Below are 20907 nucleotides of genomic sequence, written 5' to 3'. Positions count from 1 at the left end.
GTACACCATTAGGCAAGCAAGGTCAATTCTTTCTATCGATGAAGCTTTTTCCTTGCCTTAGTTGGTGATTTTTGCCCAGTTGCTAGCCATAAGTGTAATCCAGAATTTTACTTCCAGTGGTTGTAACGCCGCATTCCCACTCATAGCAAAATTAACACCTGACCTAATGCCCACTGAAGGCACAAGAGAGATCCTCCAGTTTCACTGGGGTGGAGGACCAAGCAGATAGCAAAGTGCTGTGGAGCCACTTGCTGACTAAATCTTAATCCTAGCAGTTTGAAATACATAGAGTTTACTTTGGATATTAATTTTATACTGAATTATAGAAGGTTAAACCCTTGACACGATCAAAGAAAGGCAGATTATCCAGATCAACCAAATCACACAAAAGTTCTGATTTATGAACAGCAAACTAGTGTGGTCAAAGAGTTTACTGAATACAGACAAAACCGCCAGCTTGTCACACTCTCTTTTAACTTACTTAAAATGACTTCTTGTTGTTTTATAGTGGAATAACTATTGAGTTCACCAGGTCAGATAACTATATGAAGTTGCCGATCTAACCCTAACTCCTGTAGCCCACAGTCACAAACACAACGGTTCAGCAACTTAAAGCAGTTTGTGTGTGATTCCTGGTGAGAAATTCATCACAGCTTCACAGGCCCCCTGCTCTCGGGTGTCTGTTTGTAACCTGGATCTTCGCAAAGTGTAGTAATCACATTTCAACAATAAAACTTCTAGAGGTAATTTGATTTTACGCTGCCAGCCAGCACTTCATTGCTAATACTTATGATGCATTACGTATTTGTCTGAGAACATTAGCACTCAGATAATTAACTCTTCTGCTGGGTGTCCGGTTTATGCTCTTCACTGAAAACACACTGCTCCCACAGAGACATGCCTCGCATATAAGCAAATCTAATCCCTAAATCTCTTATGTGGTCAGTAAATTAAAATCTAGGTTGTAGCAGTTAAACAAATTCCCTTTTCCCTTTTTTTTTTTTTTTTCCTTCTTTTTTTGGCACTTTCTAGCAAAACAGTTCACATACAATCACTCAATGGCTGGAAAGTAGGCTTGGCAGGAGCCGAGGCTCAGCATGGCTTCAGTCAAGACAAATGGCTGAATTATTGTGACGTTAGTAAACAGGTAATTAGTTTTGCATGTCATTGTTCACCACCTCAAGCTCATTACCGAAGTCTTACAACACTCTCTTTAAAAATTCAGACCTGTTTGACCTGCTACCAGCTATAGTGCATTTCAAGCACTCACGGATAAAGTGCAATCTTGTCAAACTGAAGACACCTGCTCCCAGCAGGAACACTACTTATGAACTGCCAAGTCTTTTGTTACAGTACCTCGAGATGCAATGATCTTTCCATCTGGAATAACCAGCATCAACTTGGCTGCAACCACTGTAAAGCAACCTCTGAATATTTATTACCACATGAAGTGCATACAGGTATAAAAAAGCAGGATGTACACAGATGCAAAAAGGGAGAAGACTACGCCCGATAACTTTTGCTGTTTGCCACACAAGCTTTTGAAATTAATTTTCTTTGGAAACTGGCTCCCGGCAACAACTTTCAGTTCTTTTTTCTCTACCATCAGGTCTGTCAGAGCGAAGCTCACCCCTGTATATAACTTGTTTCACAGATGACAAAATTAACTCAACGTTATCTCCCCTTTCTGTAACCCTTGTGCTCGAATTTCATCAACTGTTGCTGATCTAGGGTGGGTAATTCATGCTGTGGATTAACCAAGCTCTGTCCTTATCTTTCCCCCAAAGCCTCTGTTGCAGCCCAGTGCCATACCCAGTGTGGCACACTGCTTTAGGCTCCACTCTGCCAATGGTGTTTAAAGCTGCTCCTACTCCCTTCTTCACAAGCTTTGCACAGAAGCATATGCTGAAGTATTTCTCTTTGCTTCGGTTTTTGCTTGATCTCATTTCCTCAGCTATTCATTGTGCTGGATAGTGCACTGTGTTCCTCAGTTTACTTCTGATTAACAGCCACGTTAATCTGTTTTGTTCCAAGCACTAACTAATTCTTATTGTCTCATCTTTATTTTGTGAGGGCACAAGTGGTGATTTAAGCTAATCATGTTTTAGTACTGTGGTCATTAAAAAAAAAAATCTAATAAAAGCACAGTCTAGGGCTTGGGTGAAGGTATCATAGAACTTTGGTTTATTTCCAGCATTTTCTTTGCTTCAGCACCTTCCGCAAGGGCAATGAGAAGCCTCCTCAGGCTTCCACAGGCAGTTTAATTCAACAACACCTTCCTTGCTCTCTTCTCTGCCCTCAAGAGACCTCAATGAGCAAAGTCCATTCTGCAGCACTTGATCATATATATGCAAATGTTGTATTTAGAATTTGGAGCCCACTGTGAGCCTATTTTTCTTGAGCTGTTATTTTAAAATGCACTTTAAATCAATTTTGCAGTAAACATGGGGTATGTTTCAGTAACAACCATTTTTCTCCTGATTAGTAAATTACTGTTGTTTCCAATGTTTCATTCTAACTACTACTTGCTCAGAGTCACAGGAAAACAGAGCACTTAGTCAAGACAAACTTCCCTTTATTTCCATCTCAGCAAAGCAAGGTCTAGATTACTTTTGGAAAAACAGTTTTCAGCTGACAAAGTGAAAAATGTTGCATAACAGCAAACTTATAACATGGTAAGAAAGTTTTAATAGAAGGATTACCACTTTCTGTTGTAACTATTTTAAAAGTCCTTTAAGACTTTCTGCTAAGAACAGATGATTATATTTGCAGTATTTATGTAATTTCTATTGGCTGGCTGTGTAATAATTTATGAAAGTTGTGACAGCACAGTGCTTTAATACAGATTAAACTGCATTGAAAGAGGAAAATACAGCAAAATGCCACTGTGCTACACAGAATACCAATCCCAGAATCATCTACAATTTTAGAACAATTGAGTTTGAAAATACAAATTGTGTTTTCCCAACCATTGGACAATCTCTCTCAGGCACATGGGTTTCTGTGTGGGTATCTATCTCTTTACATGATATTATCTGTATTTCAGACCCCCATTATGCAGGCTTCTGAAGACACAAGTCATTCATATCATCTTCATCCAGAGACAACACATATCCTTAATGTTTTATCATTGCACATTCAGCATGGGCCATATGTCTTATAACTGTTATCAGTGCTATTTGTATGCATTTCTATTTATAAAGCTGGGCAATCGTAATGCAAGTCTTAGAGGAAAACGAAGATTTTAACTTTCTAGTTCATGGCAGAACTGTCCAAAACAACCTCAAAGAGCTCATATAGAATGACCATGATTGTATCAGGGTACTGCAGGGTGAAGAAAGTAAGGTCTGTCCTACTGGATAGCTAGATCACATCTCTTTTCAATGACGCTGCTCTCATCCACAAGCCTGATAGATACTGGAAATAGTTTCTCATAGAGGATTTGTCTTTAGGACAATAAATGGAGAATAAGTTAGCTTTCACGTTGGTTTGAGGCTGATCAAAAATTTTGATGTCCAGGAGATCAGCAAGCAGATCAGTGAATTGATCAGAAGTAAAACATAAATGCAGCTGATGAAAAATATTTCATATTTATATACCTGTGGGTGCACATGAAAATGTACATGCGAGCACATAAGCCCCATAGATTTGCCTTTTGCATTTGCAAAGTTTCCATTTTAATTAACATCAACTATAATCGTATAGTAAACTAGGCATAATAACAGTAATTAAGACCTTGGCCTCTTAAAACACATCAGACACGCACACAAAGGCAAAATCCAATTTGGAGAAATATATGGAGCATTCAAAGGTCGGTATTGAGATTCTATCTAGGATACCTAAAATAAACAGGCGAATCAACCCTATTTAACAATGAAAGTGTTTTTCTTGAGATCTCAAGAGGATTTCCAATTATTCACAAATGGCTAACCGTGCGCTCCTTTCCCAGAATTATAAACGAGTCACCAGAAAATAGCAAGTTTGACAAAATTGTCCAACAGGCCATTAACTGTACAACTGTGCTAAATAGCCAGAGACACGTCTAAATCTGCCAGAACCAGTGTCTCTCAAGTCTGCCAAGGGGATAGATACTTCAGCTGCAGAAATACCCATCTGCAGCTTGCCACCATCTGGACCTTGCAAACTAAGCACTGAAGTGATGGGCAGGCACAGTCCAGCTCAGGAGTGGCTCTCTAGCTCTTAGCCAGATCTTTATAGTTAAAGATGGTCATACTGAAAGGCAGTTGGGCTGGCTTGACTGAGGTAGACATTGGTATTCACAAAAAAAATTGTTTTATTCCCTGTATTCCTTCAAAGTCTATTTGGTATGTAATTCTAAAGATTAACTGAACGTACTGACAGTTTAGTTGGTTTCTGTTAAACATTCTAAAGCCCGACAACTGGGATTTTTCATGTGTACAGTGTCTTACAAATAAATCCACCTCATCTGATTTTAAGGAGCTCCTTCACCCAAATTACACAACACACACACCCAAAGAGATAATCTGGAGAGAGGCCTGTGAACAGATATAAGGTTAGACTGGGCCCATGGGGAAGACCTGAGGGCAATGAGCATGGACATGACACAGCAGGGCAGCAAATTTTTACTCAGATTTCAAAAAACCCAGCACACCCATGGATGCTGTAACTCACGTAAAACTGATCAGAGTAGGTCTAGTCTGTAACATTTTCAAGCCAGTAAACAAACTGAGCATTTTTATTTAAAAAAAAAAATTTCAAAACTCCACTGAAGCTTTTCAAAAGAGCATAACGAATTGGTCAAGTCTTAGTCTCTACTTCTTAAAGCATTTTCTTTCTACAAGTGAGGAGGGGGGGAAAAAAAAAAAAAATCACCCCACAATCTTGATTTTCTGGAATAAAATGTAATACTATATGCTTTGAGTTAAAACAATATGTTAGAGTGAAAAAAAAGGGACACAAGGACTACAGCCTGTATTAAGAAATATTGCTAAAAAGGAATTTTAACTAAAAACCCCATCGTTTTGGATATTTTTAGCAATACACTTGTTTGCTTTACTACTATGTAGACAGGATCACGAGGCCATGCTTATCTACTTTTTGTACTGGCTGAATCAAACACTTCTCCAGATCAGTGTTGCACCCTTCAAGCACAGCTTTCTCTGAAGCTTATCCTTTTCATAATACCCCTAGAGAAAACTAACAGAGTATTGTTTTGAGGTTATGTTGCAGCAACAGGACACACTCTGACTTGTGAGTCTGCAAATTGTTTTTTGTTCGTCTAATGTAAGATGATTCATAATCAATTATGGTTCTCAAATCAAAGGCTCCTGGTTGTCTTCAAAACATCAGAGAAGGAGCCATTACCATCAGTAGCAGGCATGTGTAGAGTTCTTTTTAAGTCTTATGAAATCAACCTATTTCTACTTGTTAGCTCCTGAAAAAGCAGTGTTCAGCCCCCTCTGAGGCTCATGTTTGAACCTGACACCAATGAAACAAGAAGAAATCCTTCAGGTGTACCTGAAGTTTCTTCTCAAGCCATCAGACAAGTCCTACATAGTCTCTCCAAAGTTGAATTCTATTACTTCTATCACTTGTCTCTGCTCCGGAGGAGGCATACATAAAAGTGTGGGTCAGGCTTGCAAATTCAGGTTATTAGCTATAGGAATATCATCCCAGGTTTACTTCCTTGAGCACTCCAGGTGTTAAGAACTGCCTTTAGAGTTCTGGGGATGTTTCTGCATTTGCATTCACTTATTTACAAGCTTGGGCTATTGAGCATTCTTTAGTCACCTACATTCCTTAGCCACTTCTCTGATGCTTTTCCACTCACTAACAAAATCTTAGGTTCATAAAGTTTTAAGAACCAAGTTCCAGATAAATCCACAGGACTTCAAGCTTTTGGAAGTGGGCCATGGCCTTAAGGGCTAAGCACATGATCCTACACCAGATGACAGACACACACAATGGCTAGTATATGTAGATTAATCCTTTTCCTGACTTCAAGCATTTCTTTATTTATGGGCAAACGCTAAGCAGTGATTGAAAGGAACAGATACTGCCCTTTAGGGCCCTTTGGCCTTCCTCTAAAGACATCTTATCAATTTCTTTAATTATCGCAGTGACAGAAAACCTTGGTGAAATATTCAAAAGGGGGAGGGAAGAAAACACATGTTTATGTTCATTTAGGACCACTTGAAAACAGATTATTCTAAAGATGGAAAGAGAATCATTGGACATTTAAATAATTAATTTCAGCAAATCCATTAAATGGGAACCAGTGTAACATTTTAACTGATTCAGCACAACAAGTTTTCACTGATCAGCTTCTAAATTGCTATTTCTAAATCGCCACTTGCAGAAATTTTACCATAGCAGAGTGTAAATCACTAGTCAGTCATGTGCCCCGTGTACAAGACAAAGAACTAAGATACAAACAGTCTGGTGACAGCCTGGATATGATAATTAGATAAAAATCATGCAAATGAACAGAGAACTTCTATCATTTACATCTCTGCGAGCAGTTTCACTGTTTATAAACATTAAACCTTGGACATTTATTTCAGATAGTTAAGATCTACAGCAAAATCTTCTGACATTGTTAAGCACTATTAGGTTTCTGTAGTTGAAAAGCAGAAAGCATAATTTCTCAAGCTTCATTATTTTGCTTAGAAAATAAGAAAATTAGAAGCAATAGTCTGGTTAAGACTGCTCTTATCAGAGCAACAAGGCAGGATGAGAAGCAGCTTTTGCTGGTTCCGATGAGCTGCATCAATTCTCTGCTGCAGAGAGCATAAAGAGTCAAAACCAGGCAGTTGCACAAGGTCAAAAGTAAAAGCAGCAACTTAAAAACTAGTCAACATTTCTTCATGCTTGATTTATTTATTTTTTTTTTTTAGGCGAAGTATAGTTGTGAAACATCTATTTTTATTTTTTTAAATGTAAGTGATATCAGACATGTACTGCAATCTCAGCTCAGTCAAGCTGAGTAAGGTTAAAGAAGGGAGCACCTTCCAAAGACATTGCTGCTGTAAGTGCTCCACACAATCTGGTAAGCAGCACTGGCTTGTCAACGAAGTAACAGTTTAAAATGCATGGGGTTTGTGATGTTATGCTGACAAACAGGCAGTTGTGATTCTTCTGTATGAAACATTATTTAACCTGCATTCCAGCAAATTGCTTGTCCCTGGAGTTGCAATTTTTCACACAAGCCATAAAGGCATTTCTAAGCCTTGAAGTTCAGACCCCAATTCACATGGTACATGGTATGGGAAAAGAAGCTACACCTCCCAGTTTCCTGCCAGGTCCCAGCTGACAATTACTTTCTCTCTGACTACATTCTTCCAGTATTTTGAGTTTAACATTGTGATTTTCCATTCTGATTTCTACCAATGTTATTTTGTTTCACTGTGTTCTGCCAAGCAGTGTCCTAACTTGACAGAGCTGGTATAATCTATATATAGTTTGCATATTGATTCCTGTAGTACTTTGAGATCCTTCAGATAGAAGGTTATCACAATATAAGGTTCCTTCATCTGTCATTTAAGGTAACCTTTAAAAGATACAGAGTTCAGTCCAGATGTTTATCCAAACTGTTCTAAATCTTTGATGTCTGGAAATCCAGAATGAACAGGGTTTTTTGAGTGACTTTCAGTACCACTTAATACCAATTCAGATAAACTACCATATCATCCTGTCACTGTAATCACATGGGATGCTAATAACGCCTACCATTTCTATAGAACTTTATAAAAATGAATCACCACAGCAGTCCTTCACAGTATTATCCCCATTTTATTATTGAGGAAACAGGGTGTCTGATATTATACCATTAAGTGACCTGCTCTTTCAATCTAAATAGAAATGAAAGATGCAGAAACTGTAACTTTCTGTGAGACACTTCCCCAGCTTTTGTTTGGTGAAATGCTGTTTAAATATTTAGATCCCACAAATTCTTTTACCATCACAGCACACTGATAAAAAAAAAAAAAAAGCCTCTGCATATTCAAAGTAACACTGTTTTGACTCTGCTGTGACTTAGCAGCAATATTTCAATTTATGGCAATTTTGATCACAGTAGAAAAGGCAGCTGAACGCAAAATAAAGACACATGCCACCGTTCATGATTTTCTCATACAGCCTGGAATGCGAGATCCCATCCTTCAGGTAAGGCATGAACCTCTTAAATTCTTGACATCATATCAATTCTCCAAACAAAACTAACAATGTGTGTATCACAGACTGTAACACAGCCCGTTATTTAATCTATAGAAATCCTTCCTAGTTCCTGGTTTCCATGAAAGGTTAGCGGCGTTGGAAAATTTGAGGGTTGTTTTCGTTTTGGTGGGTTGTTTTTTGGGGTTTTGTGTTCTTTGAAAAATCCCAGCCTTCATGACTAACACCACGAGTACTAAAAAACCTCGGGGAAAGCATTGTATGAAAAAATGGTTTTGTATCTACCAGAAATCTTAAGGACTTAAACTTAAGTGAAGCTGTTAACTTCACTAATCACAGAAGCCAGAACGAACTAACCAAAAAAGCGTTCAGCACCATCTTGGACTCACTTCCAACTGAACATTTATGTGTTGTGTAAAACTAACTATATACAACTCCCAAAACCACTTCTACAGTAAAATAGCCTCTGCAGAATTAATTGAGTGCCAGTTTGGCCCTGCTTCACATTCAACAGTCATTTAAGGAGAAATTGCTGAAGAAAAATCTGCCACAACTCCAACTTTCAGGAGTCACAACCTGGGACTTACCCCAAAAAATTTCGGTATTGGTTTCATGTCAACTACATTCTAAATTGTGAAAGATGCAAATGTTTCCATATCAACCAACCTGACTTCCTGTCTAAGGCTCATGGAACCATCATGGTTCCATGATTATTGTTGTGAAGTTGGGATTTTCTGGTAACACACTCTTCAGTCAAGACCATTTTGAGATTTTACCTTCTGGAAGAAAACAATTCACAAGGAATGGGTCTCCACACCCCAGTTCTGCCCTCTGCAGCAAACTGGAGAGGCACAAAGAGGGGCTTTCATGGTACAGTTCTGTAGCCAGACAGAGGAATTAGCATAATGTATTAGACACCTAAGTGAAAACAAACTGCACATTCATCTGGATTTTATCAAGAAATTATAATTCAAAATTAATTCACATGACAGTTGGTCTATAACAATAACTAAGTTACCGAATATTGTATCACACTGTTCAAAAAAAAATCATTAAGTATAATTAAGAAGCAAATAATAGAAGCATCTTGTGGAAAATGTCCTATTTCAAATATATTCACCTTTTTTTAGTAGCAACTCTGAGACGAAAAGGCAGTGAAAGTAGGGTAACCTCAGCTTCAAAGGGTCCACCCCATCTCCACATCTCAACAATTATAGCAAGAATAACGTTTTTTCGCCTTTAACTTCAATTTGCAGAAGACAAGTCTTATCAAAATTGGGCACTCCCACACTAAAACCTGTGTTTTGGGCATTCTCTTTGTACATGCGGAGATGTTGCTATGCATAATTAGCAAAGAAAGCTTAGGTGAATTCTAGACATCAAAAAAGAAACAGAAAAGTCAAAAGCGGCAAGACAGACAAGATAGAACTTGATAGCTGCACTGGCAGGATTACAGGATGCAGTGGCCTATGGCCGCAAAGGACTATTCCATCAAGGTATCTGGTCTAGTCGTTCCTACTTTACATCCCTGTGATAACACACTGATGCTGAGAGTACAACAAATTATGTAAGGAGACTGAAAACAGCTAGGAGGAGTATACAGGACACTTAAGTATCATTCTTCCCAAACCTTTATTCTTTTCATCACCCAACAGTTGCATCTTTTGCTCTCAGTGTGTGTGAGATACAAAAGAACTAGACATGAACAGTGATGTTCAAGTAACCACAGCTAATAACTATATTCACCCTGCAAGACTTATCCTGCATGCACACATACTGCTGTTTCAGGAGGGTACTGGGAGCTTTGAAAAACCAAGCTAGAAAGGTTGAAGATAAGCATTGCAGATTCTCCAATTCTAGTAGACAAAGAAAGAAAGATTTTCCCTATTAAAGATAATTAGAAATTAATACATAGTAATGGTGGTTCTGGCTTTCTAGCCTGAATCAGATCACGACAAACCCATAGCTAACCCTATGGAGTCCTACTATTGGGCATCTTCACACGGTTACACAGTGAACAGATACATCATTGCAATGTTACTATAAGACCAAGTCGGAAGTCAGGCTCTCCAGCTCCATTTTAGTTAGGGAGTCATTAAGGTGCCTAGAGGAGTTAGCTTTTGACAACTGTACTAACATGACAAGAGAGTTTCATCTTGTCAAGCACCTTTAGACTCGCCTCACCACCAAACAGGAAAATGAGTACCTCTCAGTTTCTTTTCTGTTCTGGAAGAGATACCAACAATCCGTCTATGTCCAAGAAAAAAAAAAGCCTTGGAAATGCAGAGCAAAACAAACCCTCAAACACTGCATATGGTATTGTGTTAACTTTGATGTCAATTCTTTGTGGCAGGACACATCCCCACGTGTAATGTACTTTTCTCGGCACAACGCTAAAACTGGCCAGGGGTATTATTTCAATTTCTAGAGAAGGCAGCTGATATAGATGAGAGTCAGCGCTGTTACCAGAGCAGACAGCAGCACTGACCCACACATTTTCACAAGGGTGTGTACACATGCAAGATAACTCTGGTAATTCACATCAAAGTTACATACACGAGAGGTGTGGAACTGGGCAGATGACGGTAATTGAACATGAAGACTACAGCAGAACATTTTCATAGTGTGTTTGCAGACATTAGAATAAGAGGCTTTGAATACATGGATAGTGAGGGAGCTCATATTTTAATCACCCTCCCAAGGATTCTACAGTCTGCATCTGAAGCCAAATTTCAAATCTGTTACAGCTTAGATTGAGTTGCATTAGACAAAAACGCCTTCTATCCACAACCAGTGTTTTGGTGTGTACCATTCAGCTTCCTAATAGGCATGGCACTTGAATTTTGTGGGCTAAACCTGTGCCACTGTCACAAATGTACTGCCATTTCCTGATAGCATGAACAATGTATTTTGAATTTTGATCTTCCACACTATTATGAAGGAAGATGAATTAGAAATCCAAAATTGTGACATTTCTTAGTTTCATATAACAGAAGAAAAGCTGTAAAGGAGTATTACGGACCCTTTGTACAAGAAAAGGGTACTGTTCTCATTCCTTTCGAGAAAAGATTTAGTAAGTGCGATACAATGCCTGATACTGGTATAGAGAACACACAGAGGCCTCATTTTCCAATGCAACAGGCAAATCTAAAGATGTAGTCTGATGTCATTGCTGAGATAAGCAGCAGTTACTGGACAGCAGCCAGGCAGATAAAGCTACAGTATTATCTGAAGCAGTATTGGTAGTGTCCTTCTGGAACAGTGACTTTACCTACCACCAGTAGAGAAACACAGTAGACTGAATACCTCTCTAGCTGCTTCATGCACTGGAAGGCCGCTCTAATTGTGTAGCTGTGAATCCTCCATGTAAAGGGAATCCCTGGGCAGAGAAAACCAATACAAGAGACAACAGACACCTGCTTCCATCTCTTCCTTGGCTGATTGGGCTTATTGTGAGTGGTCATGTGAGCATCTTTCAAGCCCTCTGTCTCTGGCCATTGCCTACACTCAGTCCCTCTTGCAGACTCCAATTTAAACACTCAGTGATAAGGTGCAGCAGCAGCTGACCCGTGTCTTTGCTGGAAGATGATCCTTATGAGAGCATGCCCCAACAATACGAATAACTCTCCCTCAAGACAAGCTAGAGATTTCATTTGATGATTTAATGAAAAAGCAGCCTAACTTTAATGGTAGTTAATGTAGCGAGATTTTTTTTAAATCCTCACTCCTCTCAGTATCTTCTAGAAATAGTTCTCTCACTGTTCTGATTTCTCCCACTGTTTTGCTATTGCTCTGTTGGCTTTTTATCTTGCTAGAACAAATTCAAGACTCTTTTTTACTTAATTGCTCTTATTAATATTCACATATTAATGCAATGCATTTATTATTCTAGTTGATAACAATGTCTCTCTCCTAACAGCCTTATTTCAGAGAATGAAGATCTTAAAGAAATCAGAATGACATTGTTAAAAGTCAAAACATTACTTGATTTGTTTCCAGCTATTTTGGACCTTTTCAGGTTCCAACAACATTACATGTATTTGAACAGGGATAGAAATGATGCATAGTTTTTCCAATTCCCATTAACTGCTCTTCCTTACCAAGTTGCCAGCACGGCATTTCAGAGAACCCTTCTCCCTGCTTCTACCTTCAAACGCTTTGGAAGCCTGAGAACAGTGGATTAAAATACAAAGAGAAAAACTGACCCAGAACCAAAGGGAGAAGCCATGTTTAGAGCAAACAGAAAGGAGCAGCCAGTCTGACAGAGGCGTCAAACAAGACCTGCCTCACATTTACATCGTAGAAAAGGAGAATGTTTACCTTAAAAAGGGGGTGGGAAGATCTTGCTTTTAATTTTCAGTTTCCCAATCACACTGGAAACCGGCCACCACATCCCATAGAACAGGAAGATGCTGCCACCTACAGGTGCGAGTGCCAGCAAGGCACTAAATCACAACAGCTGGGTCCCCACGACGGGCAGAAAATAACCCCGCAGTCGGAAAGGCCAGCAACCCATGGTTACATGGTACTTACCACAGCGACGCTTCATCCTATTTCTTAACCTTCTTTCATTATTCCTATTGTTCAGGAAGCAATACAGGCACATAAACCAGCACCTTTTGCACAGGGAAAAAAAAAAAGCAGTCTTGCTTTGTAGCCCTTAGAGCGCAAGGATCCACTGCGGGAAATACAAGATCTCTTCGAATCCCCACTGACACTTCAGCTGCCATGATGCAAAGATTAAGGTAAGCTATTCTTGTAAGTAAATCCACAAATCCTGATCTAAGACAATCGTGTCAACATTCAGAGAGGTCAAAACACCTCACATGGCTGCGCTTTTAGCTTGCAAGTTATGGAAATTTGCATTTTTAGCTTTACAATGTTTATTCTTAGTTCCATGGTGGTTTATGAGTATAGTCCTTTATAACAAGCTCAAGAATGCGTAAGCTGAGAAAATACTTTAGAAGAGGCTTGAAACAATGCAAAAAAGCTTGGCATGGTGGAAGAGGAAAGTAGTCCATAACCATGGTTCACAAAGAATCAGGGGTTTGGCATGTAGCTACCATACTCAGGAAACACATTTGGAAGGACTCCATTTTACAGACCTCTCAGTGAAATATGGAAAGTCTCACCCTCGGTTCCAGACAGTTTACAAGTTTATATTCCCATGGCCATGCAATACTAGTAGTAAATACAAAACCAAAGAGGAAACCTTAGGAAAACACCCAGTTCCTTTTATCAGAGCCTTTTTGCCTGAAAAGTGTGTTTTACTTTTTTTTTTTTTAATCAGAGCACAAAAACTGAATTATGTTTTTTCAATAGTACTCCCATCAGCATGCCAAACAGCACAACGTTTTGACTAGGGACACAGTAACCTTAAAATATCTGCCAAACCTTACTCCTTTAAGCCGTTAGGGCGTCCCACAGTAGCTGTGCTTTGAACTTCCCCGACTCCTGTGGGGTCTGTCTGGCTAACTGATACTTCACATAACACTAGCAACCATCACCACAGTGAAAGAAAATAAAAGTAGTAATCTACAAATGCAGAGGGAACCTTCTTCCCACATTGCCTGTTTCAAACTAACACAGCCAAATTATTGTGTTGTGTGTAAAGAGTGATTGAGCTAGGACAGCCACTTGAGCCTGGTCTGCTGCAACAGCCACATCTTGTGCTCCAAGTCGTCTTTTTAAGAAGCAAACAAACCTAGCCCTACTCCTAATTTTTTATGGGGGCAGAGAGACTCCTAAGGTTGAACAAGACCTACCTGCAAAGGCAACCTGGACTTCACAAGCACTCCAGAGACGAACAGCGTTAACAGCACTCCTGCAGGGAGATGGACATGTGGAACATCTTGCTTGCCCACAGGCTGAGCTGGGCAAGCAGCAGCCAGCATTACTGCAAATCCTGCAGATGCTCCCCATGGGTGCAACGCCAGGGCAGTCTGCACAAATGCCAGGACATCACTTGTGTGTCAGTTTGCAACATGCTCGCTTTGTGTTCACTGGTTTTATTTCACTACTGCAAAAGCTGAAGTAACATTCAATAAAATACATTTCTTGTCCCACACATCAGTGTACTCCTCTGTACACTGCTTTGCTTATAAAAATATCCGAGACCAATAGACAACCCATACCCTCATGCAGCACACTAGGGATCTCCATAGCTAAAAGCATGTCACGAACCAACTTGAATAAAGCACTAATGCTTGTTTCTACCGGCTATAATAATTCACACCTTCTTTACCAGACACAGAAGACTACCTAAAATACATTAGTGGCAGTGGGCTACACATGCAAATTCCACCTTGCTGAGCAAAGAGATTAAGCCTACAACAATTGTGGGTGTTTTATACTCATACACAACCTTTATCTCACTGCATTTATCAAGATCCAGGCAAATGCATCAGTGCTATTAATACACTAGCAAGGTGAATGTATGCATTGTAGTAGAGGAAAAACAGACACTTTGCTGATTCTCAAACTAATTACTAATGGGTGAACCCTGTATTGAGTGAAGCTGTCAATTATATTGGCATGAAGTCAAAGAAGAATCAGTCTTGATGCACAGAAATACAACACTGAAATCTAGGATAACAAATTCTGCCTTTAAAAATTCAGTGATAGTTTTCTTAATTTAAACTCACCTATACTGTGTTGGAACAAAACAGCAAGCTTGCACATCAACAATGCTGAAAACAGCTTACAGATTTGGGTAAGAAAATTCTTATTTGGATGCCATTCTCCTCATCTTGTCCAGCTGAGCAGAGCTGGAAAGTAGCTCTGCAAATGAAATGCCAGAAAGTGAATCAATTCATCTCAGCAAATATAAAAATACAACACTATTACATTGGGCAGACTTTCCCCCATATGCAACAAGCAATACATTCTATTTTCAATCTAGAGGATTTATTTCCAATTATGGAAGAAAAAATGAAAAAAATGCAAACAGCTCTACACAGACAGACCACTGTATCTGCGTGAGTCTCCTGCCAGAACCACAGTCAAAAAGTCTGACAGAAAGAACAGAACCAGCTTCACCTTACTCTCAGCCTGAGCTGGGATGCCTGGGACAAGACCATCTCAAAAAACATCCTTGTAAATTTACCTAGGTTTAGATCTGCAGCAAAACAAAAGAACTGTCCTACAAAAACACAGCCAGTCCCCCAAGGAAAGACATTTTCTTCTGCTCCCATTTCTGTGCACTTAATGTCTATTCAGAGAGACATAAGAATTCATCGCCGGTCCAATTCATTGCTGTACATCACTGAGTGATTTCATCCTTTATAACCAACTGTAGAAAGAAAACATCCTTGTTTTGCTTCCTATGGCACCTACTGCAGCCAAAAATCAATTCCTCTTGATCCCAGCAGCCAGCCAGTGTGTGATCTAAAGTGCCAAAGAGCTTAACCATTCTTGCTTTGTTAAGTTCAGCGAGAGACCCTAAAACATCAAAACTTCTTTAGCCTGTCTATCATTTAGTACCATTTAATAACAGGGGACCATCTCAGTGTTGTTGTTGTACTAAAAGATGGCATTGGCATTCTTCCATGTAGTGATTGTCCCATCACTGAAAACTTATCAGTCATTCTCAGCTGAGCAGCAAACTGGATGCTTGATCATGACTGTCCAAGATTCAGTCTCCCCCTTATAGTTTGGTATCTTCTGAAGTACGAGACTGACACTTAAGATCAGAAAACCTCCATTCATCCCAACTTTAGAAGTGCAGTTAGGAAGCGTCAGCAGCTAGTGAAGTTATTTTGAGAAGCAAAACCCAACCCAACACTAGACTTTATGGAAGTAAGAGGCCTCTGAAGTTGGGGGAGGTCTACATGCAAAGACAGCCCTGAGCTTCACAGGCATTGCAACAGCCCACAACACACCCCAACACACAGCATTAACCTCGCATCTGTGGGGAGATGCACAGACACAGAGGCCAAACTGGCCAGGCAGGAGCTAGCTTGGCTCTGAAAAGCACCGAGATGGATTCAGGGCGGCTGCACTCAAGCTAAACAGCAGCAGTTTAGAGATACTGGTGCTTTCCTTGGACAGTTTGCACAGATGCCAAGGAATCTGCTGCTGCTGCTGAAAAGTCAGATCTTTAATAACTAGAAAGCACAGGAAGTGATGCTATCTTGATTTAGATTGCTTCAATATTTAATCAGTACTGATTGTCCTTAAAAGTCTCATAGATAAATAGCCAGAATCTGAAAGCTTTGGATTTTAAGCTCTGTATGCACCTGGGGGATGGGGGAAGTATTCATACATTCATTTTCTTCCTACTATCAGCTGCTAAATTTGAGCATTCCTTGCCACTCACACACAACACATTTCTACTCATCCTTCCCTACTGTACAACTGGATCAAAGATGACTTATCTGAATTATCCCACAATACTAATGGGGAATATCTCTGTTCTGTATGTGCATTTTGCAATGTGACTCCAAGTTTCAATAGATTTGTCCATAATGCCCATGTCAGCTAATAAATGATTGAGTGCTTAGGGGAGAGGGAGCAGCACAAAGAGGGAGACTTACTGCTTTAATACTGGGGTTGTATCTTGAGGTTTATATTGTCTTAAAGAGCTTTCATTTTGGTAATATGAACAAAGTTAAAACACTACCTTGCCACATTTTTCAGTGGCCAGAACTAACAGCAGGTAGAGTCACAGCAATACAAAGCACCCCTGCAGTGGTAAAAGTTAAACTATTATTTACTTCATAGCTGTATCACTAAAATGGGGTAAAACCAGCCCCTAATCTGCCCTTGGGTAAAAGGCAGGGGAGTGATACTGAGAAGTCTCCAGCTGGATCTAATAGGTCCCCAGGTAAAGTCATCTGAGGCTTATCTTTAACTCAGTTGAACCATAAAATGGGATGAAAACAGACCTGAACAGAAGACATACTCTGTTTCTAAGCTGCTTGCTTTGAAATTATTGCAAAATTCCAATATTAATTTGTGTGTCAATATTTTACAAAATAGAAGAGAAGCTAGAAGGAGGCAAGAAACACAACCCAGACATGTGTCTCCTCAGGTACAATTTCCCTGTTGGGTATCCAGTGGCAGATCTCATGGTCTAATACTGTCCCAGTTGCTCTACCATTTAAATTAGATCTTGGATAGACCTTGCGGGTTAGATCAAAAGATATGCTATGTCTCCTTCCATCTAAAAGGTAGAGTTGGAGGTTTTTTGATGAAAACTCTACAGTGGCTTCCCTGCTCCCTGCCCTTATGCTATCAACTAAGTGACCTTATTTTCCAACATGCTTAAGTAAAGCCAACTTTGCATAAAGAAATTTAATTAAATGAAGCTGTCTGGCTCAGAATTTTTAGTAACAGTACTTAGAGCTCCTAAATAAGAACTTAAGTCTAGACATGTATTTAAAAACACCCATAACGGGACGGCATTTCAAAAGAACAAAAGCTGAAAGCAGTACTCCAGACACCTACAGGAGAACACCCTTTGCCCAGTTACCCTTTTGAGGCAATACCTGGTGATGATCTAATGAAGACTACTACTTTGTTGACAAATCACCTATATATTGTACAACCCACATTGTTTTTCACTTTTTGTTCATATCATTGAAAAGAAAACCTTCTGATGCACAAAAAAAGAAGCAGAATAAGAAGCTAGTACAAACTCTGTCCATAACACACACTTTGAGAAATGGCTTCCTGGTTTATAGCAGATTTATAGTTCTTATCTCAAGTTTCCAAAGTTCATCTGAATCTCCAATACAGGGAATTTCAATGTATCAGTAAATCTTTTAAGCTATGAAGAAAACTCACTCAAAGAAGCAATGTCCCTTATCAGTGGAAGAAGTGATAAATCTGAAATAATATATAATTCATGATGACACATATCAAGACATTACAGCAAACACTGACACAAGACCTATTTATGGCATTGCTTTGCTAAGTGTATTCCCTACAGAACCATCTCCTCTCTTATTCTGAACCAAACACCTGCTTTGATAATGCACATCTCTTCAGAGCTGGGGAAAAAAGCAAATCTAATTCAGCAACCATTTCTCATGATAGAAAACTAGTGGCCCTCAGCCAGCAACATATAAAAGTAAATGAAAATTTAAGCGCAGATCAAAAAGAAATGTGACACGGTATGGCTACTTTAAAAAATATATGACCTCAGACATCAAGCTATCCATTGTCTAAAACATGCTAATATGAACAATAAACTGTCCTTGGTTGGGGAACAAAGTTTTAGCTTGGTTCCTTCACAACAGCTTCCTCAGTCTGCATGGTTTAATACATACATGAATTCACAAGCTCTGAAGAAATTAAGGCTCAGATCTTTCCAATATTGTCCAGGGAGTTAAGGGTCATAGCCATCCTGTTCAGGGGTCATTTACATAGCCCCCCTGAAATTCAGAACCTAGAAATACACAGCAAATATTAAATCGAACTTGCAACACCTTTGGGAGCAAGTTTACTACCAGAAAAATTTTAGTGCATTAAATTTAGTGACTACAGGTGACATGACTGGCATAACGTATCACAGGAGTCAGTATCACAATCCTTGAATAGTAAAAATAGCTTTGGTATAGCTAAAATATCACTCAACAAAACTACGAGGGATAATATTGAGTTTGGAAAAAAGCATAGGTATGTATTTGGGAAAAGAAGAAAAACTATTTTCCAGCTAAGGCCATTACTGCACTTTTCCTTTGAATTAAAAACAAAGTAGTTTAAAAAAAAGTGGCTTTGCTTGCACAAATGTTTCTTCAAGAATGCTGCAGGATAAACACCATCTTCTCAAGACACAGAACAGTGAAGCATATATTCCCTTAACCCTCCCCACACCATCAAACCTTGCCTCGGGCATTAGCCAAACATACCTACAATGGCTGGCAAATCAGAATTAAACTAAGAGGAAACCAACAGTTGGCACAGATGTTGCACAGGATGATGGTTTTTCCTCTCATCCTTTTAGGCGAGTCATACAGAACAGTATCATTTCAAATGTTAATATATTTGGTCTGAATAGAGAAAATTATTCCAAGCCTGGCGGTGGTGCAGTGGAAGCAGCACTGTGCTCTGAACCCACGGCACAGCAGCAGACCTGCTGTTTACAAAGCCTGCTCAGACCAACCTGTGAGATACCGGGACATCAGAGCAGACAGGGCATTTACAGACTGGACAGGATTACCATTTAATGAAACAGTTCCAAATATGTTTTCTTAAAGGACAAAGAAAGGTGCCAGGATGGGTGTAGGCTGATGGAACAAAGAAACAGACAAGCAGACTAGAAGGGTTTACAGAGAAGTCACACAGGAATAAAACCGATAATATATGACCTTGGGTGAACACCACAGTAGTTATATTGAAGCAGTGCAGCAGGAAGCACTGTCATGTCTACAAACAGTAATGGAACAATAATTTTATGCATACATACATTATATATATACATATACACATACACACACACATACATATATATACACACACACACATATTTTTTATATATATATATACACACACACACACACACACACACACAGAGACTTGTCCAGCTTAGTTAGGTTAAGGGCTGATGAGTCTGACAATGCTTCTCACCTCTTCCCCCCACCCACCACAAAAAAAAAAGGACACGATTCCCCAAAGATGTGCTGCAAACACAACAAGCAGTCCAGCAAATCGGCATGCCTTGCTCTGTATCAGGCTGCCATCGTGAAGGTGAATTTTCACCCATCTTCCTGAAGGCCTGTGTAAAACAGTTTAATTCAGAAATCTGCATTCACTGAGCCTTTCTGTTCCCCAGTGCCCTGGGCTGCCTTTGCAGTGAGGAATCAAAAGCTCTGTGACATCCACCGTAATCCAGTCCAGTTTCCCCTTAAGCTTAGTGAAATCCTGGTCATTTCTGGCAGGCTCTTGTGAAACATCTCCTCTGACTAGCACGGGCCACATAGATTTTTTTTTTTCCTATAATAAATAAATAAAATTGACAATTCTTTGTCATGCTAATAGATCAATCTGCAGTTTTGGGGACACCCAGAGAAAAACCTCAGCACAAAGTTTCAGTCATGATACAGAAAACCAAAATGTAATATATACGTGTCACTGCAGTGAGAAAACACCCTGCACCTTGTTAGGACAATATAACAGAAACCCCCATCCTCCTGTTCGATATTACAAAATGAAGCTAGACGTGAAGGGTCCTTACCAGACAAGATGGATGTTCTGACAGTCACAGCCATGTACTCAGGTTCAAGTCTTTGCTTCATGAAAGAGATCAGGTGGCTGAGACTGAGGTCAAGGCACTGCTCAAACCATGCACTAAAAGTTTCTCGCTCACGTGTCACTACAGAAAGCTTTAAGAAATCAAAGCAGCATTCCACCTGGGACCACCAGACCTTGGCTGCCCAGTTTGTTACTTCCCTGCAGACAGTCTGGGTCTGACAGTTTCAATCACCAACTGCTTTCCTGCTTTTAAATTCAGTATAAACTGGCATACCTGCACAGCTATTAGGTGATCCGAACTTGGCCCTTTACCAGTCAAGTGATCCTGCTTTCATCTCTATAATGGCCTCACAGACAAATGGTAAAAACAGTCCATTAGCAAGTGTGCATCATTTAGATTCTGTGATAACGGAGGTTGTATAATAAAGCTAAAATAAGAAAAGGCTGAAACATATGGCAGCAATGAAACTGTCTACCTCATTCAGAAACAGAAAAATCCCTCAGCTAAATATATCAGCTAGCACTCACTAAAACCAAAATATGTTGTGGTGCAGTTTC

General features: G+C 39.5%; 1 long non-coding RNA gene across 2 annotated transcripts in view; it reads right to left on the bottom strand.

The window, feature by feature from the left end:
- The window catches only part of LOC113483811, a 97758-nt gene extending 84886 nt beyond the window's left edge, over positions 1–12872 (bottom strand). For both annotated transcript variants that reach the window (XR_003399098.1, XR_003399097.1), the window contains exons 1-2: positions 12688–12872; positions 8931–9032 (exon numbers count right to left, since the gene is read on the bottom strand). This is a non-coding gene — a long non-coding RNA (uncharacterized LOC113483811). The remainder of the gene's footprint in view (positions 1–8930; positions 9033–12687) is intronic.
- Between the last annotated feature and the right edge of the window lie 8035 nt (positions 12873–20907).

Source organism: Athene cunicularia (genome assembly GCF_003259725.1).
Source record: "Athene cunicularia isolate RWA chromosome 10 unlocalized genomic scaffold, athCun1 chr10_part1, whole genome shotgun sequence".
Taxonomy (NCBI): Eukaryota; Metazoa; Chordata; class Aves; order Strigiformes; family Strigidae; genus Athene; species Athene cunicularia.
Note: the sequence above shows the minus strand (reverse complement) of the source record. Positions and strands in the feature narration are given on the sequence as shown.